The sequence below is a fragment of the Amblyomma maculatum genome, chromosome 5, assembly GCF_055883805.1.
Source record: "Amblyomma maculatum isolate TAMU_Amacu chromosome 5, ASM5588380v1, whole genome shotgun sequence".
Taxonomy (NCBI): domain Eukaryota; kingdom Metazoa; phylum Arthropoda; class Arachnida; order Ixodida; family Ixodidae; genus Amblyomma; species Amblyomma maculatum.
The window spans coordinates 121,062,744-121,073,377 of record NC_139348.1 but is presented as its reverse complement, the minus strand read 5'-3'; positions in this window follow the sequence as shown (position 1 = coordinate 121,073,377).

Genomic DNA, 10,634 nt, shown 5'->3' with positions numbered 1-10,634 from the left:
TAGGCCGTTTTTCCTGACACCTTGCTGAAAAATGGGGTGCTCAAGGGTAACACTACCATTGATGTTTACATATCCGTTCAGAGGCAGTCTTTGAACACGGTGGTCCCACTGCCTACCATAGCGGGGCGCTCAACCAAAACAAAGCGTTCGCCTACCTCTTGCGCATGAAGCATATGGCAGTGCGAGCACTCAGTTATTCATCCTGGAAAAAAAATACTTCCTCAGCTCCCCCTACGAGCTAGCATATACATCCGTCTCACTGCTCAAAACAATTTCCTCATTCATGAGCACGTAGCTCCTAATCTGTGCACTGTCTCGCCTTGCTTTCATGTTCGCAGCAGAGCATGCGGAGCATGCGATTTGCTTCGAACAAGGGAGCAAGGGCACAGGCGGGTATCCCACTAACAGTTAGCGCTATGCGACACCATGGCATCCACATCCCTTTCCAGGATATACAAGTCTTAATAAATGCATTCCCTTAAACCTCTTGGCACGCCAGACAACTTCTCATAAAGCACTCTTATTTTTGTGCACTGCTGTCAAGAAGAGCCCCATATGTGTTCTAGCAGCTAAATCCACAGATCATTTTGAAAACAAAGCCCGCACCACTTCGTTCGTCTTTTTTTGTCCGCGCTGTTCTCCAGAACTTCCAGCATCGTCATTGTGTACCATTCTGAGCTAAAGATCCCTAGTATAATTTGGGAAGGTGACAATTGGCAGGCGACGAGGTGTGGCACTGAATTAGAGGTCAGTTCAGTAACTCCACGAGACCACATGACGGGAGCGAGCCCGCAGGATCCTCCAACTTGGACAACTCCTTTGAGATAGAAGGACAACATGTGTCTCGATCCTTCAGAGACCCTTGGATACAGATTTAAACACGCTACTCCTGGCCCACAAAGGCACATTTATACATCGTCGTTAATAAATTACGAGGGACTTTAGCTACTACAGTAGTGAAAGTTGAAAGCCTTAGTGCTGCATTCTGCGACACAACTGGCACAAACCAGGAATAATTATTCAATCATTATTTAGTTATTTATTAGTTATAAGGTAGATAATTTATTCACCCCTTAATCAAGCAGCCAATGATTGGCTAATTAATTTTTTTAATTAGTCAATAATTAGTAATTGATCATAAATTCGCATATGGCTATGTAAGGCACGCATTCGCGCATACTGTGGTGGTGCTTTATGATTGGTCGAGACCTCTATGACGTAATTCCGCCTCGGCCAATCACAGCCGCCGCAAAAGCGTGACCGATTTGTCCACGACAGCATGAGCCTTAAAGGCGTTCGCCTTAAAACAGTTCTATTATACCGTTGTCGAGTGATGTCTGAAGTATTATGGTTGGTTACTATTCTATGCTAATTAGCACATGCGATGTATTAGAGGCACAAATTACAGGATTAGTCATTACGTGATGTTCTTAGCACTTCCACCGTGGTTCTTAGTTCTGTGCGCAAACGAGGATCACCAGGAATAGTCACAGGCGGAAGGCATTACACATGTGATGTGTGCCGCTTAAGTCTGAACTTAAGTGTCGTCAAATTGTGTGCCCCTTAAGTTTGCCCTCAGTGTCTGCTTATTGATGGCGCGGGGCTCGTATCTCCCGCCTTACCAATCTGGGAGTGTTTTGCAATCCTCAGGAGGCGCCACCTAAGGTTCCAAGAAAAGTGTCAGCATGATTTTTTCATTTTCTTCGACAGGTTGCCACCTGTGTGAACTGATGGCGAACACCGGTGCCAAGCCTCCCCCCGCGGGTTACGATCAACCAGCCGCCATGCGGCTTGCTTCAATCCCAGCCCAGCGGCCAGCGTATGAAACGCCGAAACAAGTCGCATTCGCAGAACCTCCTACTTCACAATTGCCTGAGGTGTCCACCCCAATACCAGCGGCCACATCCAGCTGCATTGAGCCTCCATCGTCTTACATGTCAACAAGTATGAAACTGAGCCTACGGGCGGTGCTTGATTTCAGCTCTGATTTAATATGGGTGCATCTAGCTGATCTGAGCATAGTCTTTAGAGTATTGGAGGCGAAACGCTATACGGAGGCGAAACGAAGTGGCGTCCGTGTGCTGTGCGATGTCAGCGCGCGTTAAAGATCCCCAGGTGGTCGAAATTACTCCGTAGCCCTCCACTACGGCTCCCCTTTCTCTCTTTTCACTTTCACTCCCACCTGCATCCCTTCCCTTACGGCGCGGTTCAGGTGTCCACAGAGCAAGTGTGACAGATACTGCGCCTTTCCCTTCCTATGAACCAACCAACCAACCCTCCACTTCGGCACCCCTTTCTCTTTTTCCGTTTTTACTCCCACCTTCCTCCCTTCCCTTACGGCGCGGTTCAGGTGTACACAGAACGTTTGACAGATACTACGCCTTTACTTTCCGGTGAACCTATTATTATTATTATTATTATTGACAGAGTTGACAGAGTACAAAAAAATTTTTACGGATATTTCATTATCGCTTTCTTTGCGCAACTTCCCCCTCTCGCTCCACCAGAAGCGCCCAACTGAATCTTCCTTCTCTTCACTGCCATCGTATCAGACTTGATATCATATTTCTGTACAAACTCCTTCATGGCCACATTATGTGCCCTCAGCTCTTAGAATACCTCCTACTGCGCGTTCCGCGAAAGAGCATGAGGGAAATCAGACCATTTCAGGTTTCTCCTCTTCATTCCCACTCCCCTCTGGACAGGATGCAGTGGTTATTTAACACTTTTTGTCCTCACCTTGACATCTTCCAAAACTCGCTCTGTTCATTTACATTGGATGTTCGTAGCGTTGTATTCTAAATAGTACTTTATCACATATAACTCCCACTTTCTAGCCTTAAATTGTATTTACTTCACTTTTTGCTTTTTCTCCTGTTCAATGCTGTCTGTATCGTGAACTACTTTTTATCCGTTTATTACTTATATTTCAACTCTAAACTTTATATTCGAATCTTGCTGTCCCTAGTTCAATTTTACTTCTTTATTGTATTATTCTGTATTTCTAGCCTGTGTTTTATGTACCATGCACTTGTTGCGCCTGGAATGGTTGTTTATTTTATGTATATTTCTATATTACTATAATCAATGTCAGTTATTTGTTGTTGTTTTCTTTTTCTCTTCTATCTACCGTTCTTTTTTGTTTTCTTTCTTTCCTGGTGTGCTCAAAAATTCTCTCACTGTGTATATAAGTGATGCTACTCATTGTTTGCTTACTTTCCGTGATACTTTTCGTCTCAGTTTCATTTCATGTATTATTTATTTCTTTTTTTGTGTTCTCTCTGTGTGTGTAAACATGTTTGTGCTTTTTCATTTTTGTTTCTTTTTTTTATTTGTGCTGCAGCACAAAGACCACATGGTTGTTCCTGCGCACATTACATAAAGATTGATTGATTATTATTATTATTATTATTATTATTATTATTATTATTATTATTATTATTATTATTATTATTATTATTATTATTATTATTATTATTATTTTTTTTTTTATTATTATTATTATTATTATTATTATTATTATTATTATTATTATTATTATTATTATTATTATTATTATTATTATTATTATTATTATTATTATTATTATTATTATTATTATTATTATTATTATTATTATCTTCCACAACAGAATCTTTACTCCTTAGAAAAAAAAATTGTACTACCGTATAAGTTTTCCCTTAAGAGTAGAAACAATAGCTCCTTTACAATGACATTTTCATTTCGCTAATTTTCTGGGAAGATGTGTAAAACCTAAGTTTGTTTTAAGAAATGGAAGGCACAATATCAGCCATACCACTTCGTAGACCCTTGACCCACACCGTAAGGGAAGGAAGGTGGCAGATAAGACGGAAAGAGAGAAAGAGGTGCCATAGTGGAAGACCGCGGAATAATTTCGACCACCTGGGGATCTTTAACCTGCATGATTTCGCGCATCGCACGGATGCCTCTCCATTTCGTCTCCATTGCAAAGCATCCGTCAGCGGTCAGGTTCGGACCCGGGTACTCCTATTCAGTAGTCTACCGTTTTCACCACTGAGTCACCGCGGCTGGGCTAAATGCCTTCAGCCTAGTGACTTTTGCGAAAGGAAGGCATTGTATCAGTTCTCAGTAATCACCTAAACTGGCAACGAACGCCATACAATTAGAGCTATATATGTATCGTCGGTTGAAACCGCTATTGCAAACATATAACTCCAATTTTACTAGCAGATGGATGCTAAATGGGAAAGGAAATAGTATGACGCCACTCTTGACACTACAAAATATATGCGACAAATTGCGTGTATATTTTCCCGACTCATTTTTTCTCATTTCTGGGATACGGGGGTGGCGACGCTTCTTCAGCCGAACAAGCTGCAATTGGTATCGCTAAAAAATAGTCTTGTTGAAGAATAGATGGACAAGAAGTCGGTAATTCATGTACCTTGATGTCCGGCTTTCCTGTAAATGTCCGGTTCTGCTAAACACTTTACTATAGAAGGCTGTCAAGTGGACGAGATTTATTTAGAATACCAAGAAAAGTCAAGAAGGCAAACTTGATTTCGCTAGCGTATGTTTCGACAAGAAGACTCTCATAGCAGATTAGTCTTAAAGTTAGCATCTATATAATCTCTTACTGTGCAAGGTATGAAAAGTTAATATCTTTTCAAACGTATGCCAACTCCTTCTCATATTCCTCTCACTATGCTCTTTATTTCTCTCGAGTTATTTCTCTGACCGTGCAGAGTGGGTCAGAGAAATAACTCAAGTTACCGACATTCTAGTGGAAATTAGAAGAAGAAATGGACATGGGCAGGACATGTAGTGCGAAGAGAGGATAACCGATGGTCGCTTAGGGTAACAAACTGGATTCCAAGGGAAGGAAAGCGTAGCAGGGGGCGGCAGAAAGTTAGGTGCGCGGATGAGATTAAGAAGTTCGCAGGGGTCAAGTGGATGCAGCTAGCACAGAACCGGGTTAAGTGGAGAAATATGGGAGAGGCCTTCGCCCTGCAGTGGGTATAGTCAGGCTGATGATGATGATGATGATGATGATGATGATGATGCTGATGATGATGATGATGATGATCTTCCTACGCCCTTCTAACGCGCCACTTCGGGGCTCTTCGTACCCTGTGAAGCAAATATCATATACTCACCGCTTGTACTTAAATGAATAAGGACTCATGACACAGCGTTTGCGTTAGTGGTAAAGGTGCGGGGGCGCTCAAAAACGAGCACGTTAAATTGTATAAACCTAGTGCTGTTATAATGGTAATGGAAGCCTAAATAATCTCGGCAATTTTTTTACGGGAATGCTGCATGTAAGTATAGGGTAGTTGCTTTTGCCCCTATCCACGCTATGCTACCAAGCAAAAATCAAAGTAGGCACCGAATAAAGGCCTCGTTTTCCGCTAAATTCGGTGCTGACGTCGACGTTGTGGGTGTTGGCGTTGTGACCGAAAAATCCCTACAATACCACTTGGACACGGAAGCTCATAGATCGCGTAGCCTAATGCTTTTTGGTCGACGGTTCGTGTAGTGTCACGATGTCTCATGACAGGACAGGAGCTGCCAACTCGAACTTCTTAATTACTATGGGAGATTGAGATAGAACATATATTCGGTGTCTAGCGGACCCTTTAATTAGATGCGCTACTCGTCGGCCTTGCAGGCACTTTCCTTGGCATGGGGGAAAACAGGATATTATACGCTCTTTATTTGGCTCCACATTTGGAACTTCCACTAAGTTTACGTTTCATTTATAGCTGGAACTTTTTGACACTTATACGTGAAACCAGATTAAGAGTTCATCTACGCCGGAGGCTTTTTCACATTTTGTAGCCGCTTACGATGGGATGATACAATATGAGGAAAAATACGGAGGCACAAATTGCAGGATTATTAAATAACCGAGAGACAGAGTGAGTGTGCACGAAAGAGAACATGCAGGGGAGCCGCAAAGTGCAGCCATCAAAGCTGCTGCGTCATAAGCTTAAAAGCAGAGCTTAATTAGTGCCGCGTGAATATTCCACGGATCATCGTTGCTTCAATAAGGACGGCTATCAACTCATTACGTGCCAAGCTTGAACTGCGCCTTATACGCAAAGCGTATTCGGCTTATTCATTCGAAAAGCCGTAATCGTTTCCCAATTTCTGTTGTTGCTTTTTGTAGACTTGTTGGAACTGTTCGAAACATAACATGAAAAATGGAGCCCATAAATTTATCAATAAGTGCTACGTATTGAATGGAAACTGTGGTGGGTGATCGTTGATTAGTTAGAAAGCTCTAATTGACTGATTGTTGATAACTGTAAATAAATATTATTATAAGTGACTCAAACCAATAAAAGAAACTATCAAAGAAGGAAAAATAAATAAACGTTAGTGACATATACTAAAAGACAAATTAACAAAGTATTCAAAGATTAAAAATGCTGACTCAATGCGTCGCCGCCGATTGTAGCTAAAATAGGGTATGCGATGAGTCATTGTTCCGCAGTCCGTAGGGGTAAAAGTGCCGAGTCATTATGTCGCAGTCTGTCCTAGCTAAAAAAAAATAGAGAAGCGAATGAACGCACACTATTGTGTCTATTCTTTGAAGCAGTTTAAGCGTTCTCCTATTTTTTCCTTGCGTTCTCCAGACCCTGGTGGTGATTCACGCTTAGTGAAGTAGAAGCAAACATTTGTAATAGACGGTCTACCCTCTGAGCCTTGATGCAGTCAAAGGATGCAAAGTGAAGCATTTCTTCACAATTGAAGTTCGCTTTGGGTTCAGGCCGTGTAGAGGGGACATTATCTACTCCCACAGACTTCAGTCTTAAAGCATTCGAGCCGAGTTTTAAACTTTTTTTTTAATTATTTTTCAGTCTGGGGAGAAAAGATGTAAGTATTACTCTCATGGTGCTCTAGGCGGCATCTTTCTTCTCTTTATTCCTCACTTTGCCCCAGTGCACGACTTAGTAGGCAGCATGAAAGGAGTTGGTGGTTCTGTGTAATGAAGCTTTGCTCAAGGCGTCGTCTTTACCACTTCTCTTCCATGGAAGCTGAATTGGCTATAACATTCAAATAGCAATCGGGGAACCATTTTTCGTTGTCAGTGACACCCCGAGAGTAGTGTTTCCACTGTTGTTAAAACATCGTTCTGAGGATTCGGAATGAAAACAGCGGCATCATGTGTGTGTGTGTGTGTGTGTGTGTGTGTGTGTGTGTGTGTGTGTGTGTGTGTGTGTGTGTGTGTGTGTGTGTGTGTGTGTGTGTGTGTGTGTGTGTGTGTGTGTGTGTGTGTGTGTGTGTGTGTGTGTGTGTGTGTGTGTGTGTGTGTGTGTGTGTGCGTGTGCGTGTGCGTGTGCGTGTGCGTGTGCGTGTGCGTGTGCGCGTGCGCGTGTGCGTGTGCGTGTGCGTGTGCGTGTGCGTGTGCGTGTGTGTGTGTGTGTGTGTGTGTGTGTGTGTGTGTGCGTGGGTGCGTGCGTGCGTGAGTGCACGTGTAGACTCCACCAAGCATATCTGTGCTACCTAGCCCTGCTAAGCAGATACTTCGCAGTGTTACTTCGGGCATGGATTCGTCCTTGCCTTCCCACACGACTTGTCAGAATCGTTCAGGAAGAGCATCTAAGGTACGGCATATTTCTGGTAGGAAACCAATCTCTCAAACTTTCAGTAGGGAGGACATGATACTGACTGCAAAGGAGATGAGTTGTTCAACTTCTCGCTTCCTTAAATGTTATTCCGCTGGATAGTAAGAGCCCCGTGGGCCAGAAGAGATGAAGGCCTTGTTGTTGCTCTCGGTTGCGCACACAGGAAAACCAGCGACCGTACTATACTGTCGCAGTTCAGATTGCGCGCCAGCAATATGATCAGGACGCGGCACCCACAGGCAAACCCGCTCCTGTACAGCGCTGCCGCAGTACAGATTCCGCGCAATCAATACATGCAGCATAGGGCGCCCGCAGAAAAGCCCGCGATCGTCATGGGCTAGCTGTCTTAGTACAGATGACGCGCAAGCTGTATAAAGGTGCGCCTGATGTTTGCTTTCCGCACGACGTTATGCTAATCAGCAGCTGTATCATTTGGAAATTAGAATTAACAGGAGGTGCTGAAGACGTTATCGCTTCTGCTCCTAAGGCTAAGCTTGTGCGTTCCTTAATTTTCTCTTCTCGTTTCCAGTAGCTTGTGCGCAGAGGCGTCCACAAACCATTGGGCAGCCACCATCTGTTTATTGGTGATCAGGTAGCCCTGATTTATATAGCCTTCCTATTACACATTGCAAAATGAATAGGTGGAGCCTTGTACTTTTCCTCCTTTATGAAATGCTTTGCTAAACAAGCTTAATGTTCGCGAGTTGTTTAATGCACTCAAACTAGCGATAACAGCGGAATATATGGGGTTTCTAACAGGGCTGGGTCACTGCTCTCAGAATGGTTTGGTTTTGGGAGTTTAACCTCCCAAAGTGGCTCAGATTATGAGGGAAACCGTAGGAGAGGGCTTTGGAAATTTCGACGTCCTGAGACTTGAACACGGTCGCGAATCTTAGGACGCAGCACTCGAGCGCCCTGACCACTGCGCCATAGCTGAGGGCTACAGCTCTTAGAGCCAAGTGCTGCTGTTAGCTCGAACCACACCTGTCGCTGCGCAGAACAGCACGCCGTGGAATAGCCCCGTGCAAAACGGTTTACTGGGATCTAGTTGCATGGAGACCTTCCGCTGGCGCTCATCCGCGTTGAGTGGGAGAGAGCAGCGAGTCAGGGAAGGATGAAGAGTAGATCAAGCATTGCAGCTCGCAGTGGACGAAGCAGAGCGCCACCTCCGCTGCCCAAGTTTACGGCCAGATTGTGCTGGCTGCGCGCGACGGGAGAAGGCCTCCGTAGAACTGAAAGCTCGCAATAACCCTTCTGCCAGCGGGCTATTTATATTTCGAAGTGTTGTTCTCCACATTCACAGATGTGTTTGTGCTAGCCTAACGGCGGGTGGCTCTTACAATGGATAGCCAGGAGGGCTAGAGACAAAACAAATGAAACGCTCGGATTTTTCTATAAATTATATTGGTTATCTGCCGAAAAGATTACATTCACGTAGAGCACCGCATAAAAATCTTATTCATATACATTCATAGTTGGTGGTATTTCCGGAAATAAGCGGTTATATATGGTTTCAAGTTCCTTCAGTGGTATTGTAATCGTAATGATTGGCATAACCCAGTGGCTTTTTCTAATCTTACAAAGAAAGCCTAATCTCCACCGTCAAAGGAAGAATTTCTAAACTTCACGAGTTTCTTTGTCCCGGACGACCGTGATGCTGCCTGCGTAATTGATGTTTTATAACGTTAACATGAACGATCCAGCCCGAGGCATTCCGAGGATTCAGTTGATTGATAACAGGAGGCAGAAGGCAACTGGAGATAACAGCTTCTTAGAATGGGACGTTTCACTGATTATATATTGCAGACACCTTTCACAGAAATTACAATTCTTCCCAGAGTAGAAACCCTAAATTTATCCCCGTTTCCTAGAAGACGGCAGCAAAGCATTATTTTGCCCATGCCATGAATGTACGGACAACATCTGGGAAAGAGCTTTTTAACATACTTATTACATACTGTAAAAGAGGAGAATAATATGTCTGCACATTCAGCCTCGGCAGTCGTGTCGCCATTGCTGTTTAATTTAAAAAAAGAAAAACAATCTCCATTGGCTTCCCTGGTAAATTAATTTCCCGTGAGCCCTGAACCAACTTTCGAAGCAATCTTTTGGCACGCTTCACAAGTTTCGACCATAGCTATCAATATGCTCTTAAATTTTAGGCTTTTCCTCAGCTGCCTCAAACTACGCTTTCTTTCATTTTCGCGATCATTTGTAGTATTTTATCGAAGAGGGATGAGCTGTCATGCCCAGTAACCGACTGTGATGTCGATGTACTATCGCTTACAGAAACTTGGCTATCAAGCACAACACTAAGTTCTGACTTGTTTCATCCCAATAATAAATACCATACTAGTATAATGGGTGGTGCTGTTTTGTTGGCCAGTCTTGGGTGTTTTGATTGTATTTGGGTTTCTATTGGCACCGCCATTGAATTATGTGTTGTTGCCTTAAGGTGCATTTCTTTTTAAATTATCATAGGTGTTTTTGTTACTGCTCGCCATCATGTCGAGTATTATTCTGCAACTAATTAGATGACATCTTGAATTAAAGAACTGTTTGTTTTCCTTCCACAACAGTACTATTGATGGGAGACTTTCTTTCCTAACATTTCTTGGCCCAACGCATGTCCTTCTGCTAACCCTCCTTCTTGCGTGTCATATATCTTTATCAGCACCTACACAGACTTTGTCTTGTTCCAAATTGTAACATCACCTACACGTGTTACAGATCACCCATCGCCCCTCTTAGATTTTATTTTATCGGCATCGCCACAGGCTGCATCAGCAGTAACACATTAGTCTGGGTTGAGTGATCAGAATGTTTTACAATATAACCTAGAGTTCCTGTTTTCTTCGTCACGTAACCGGTTCAAAACAATTAGAAATTACAGCAAATGTACTGTCATGAGCGTCAACAAAGAACTGGCTCTATTTATTCATACTTACATCCCAACTTTTTATGAAAGAACAGTGCACGAAAACAGGGCCCTTTTTAAAGATAAAGTTGCTTACTCGA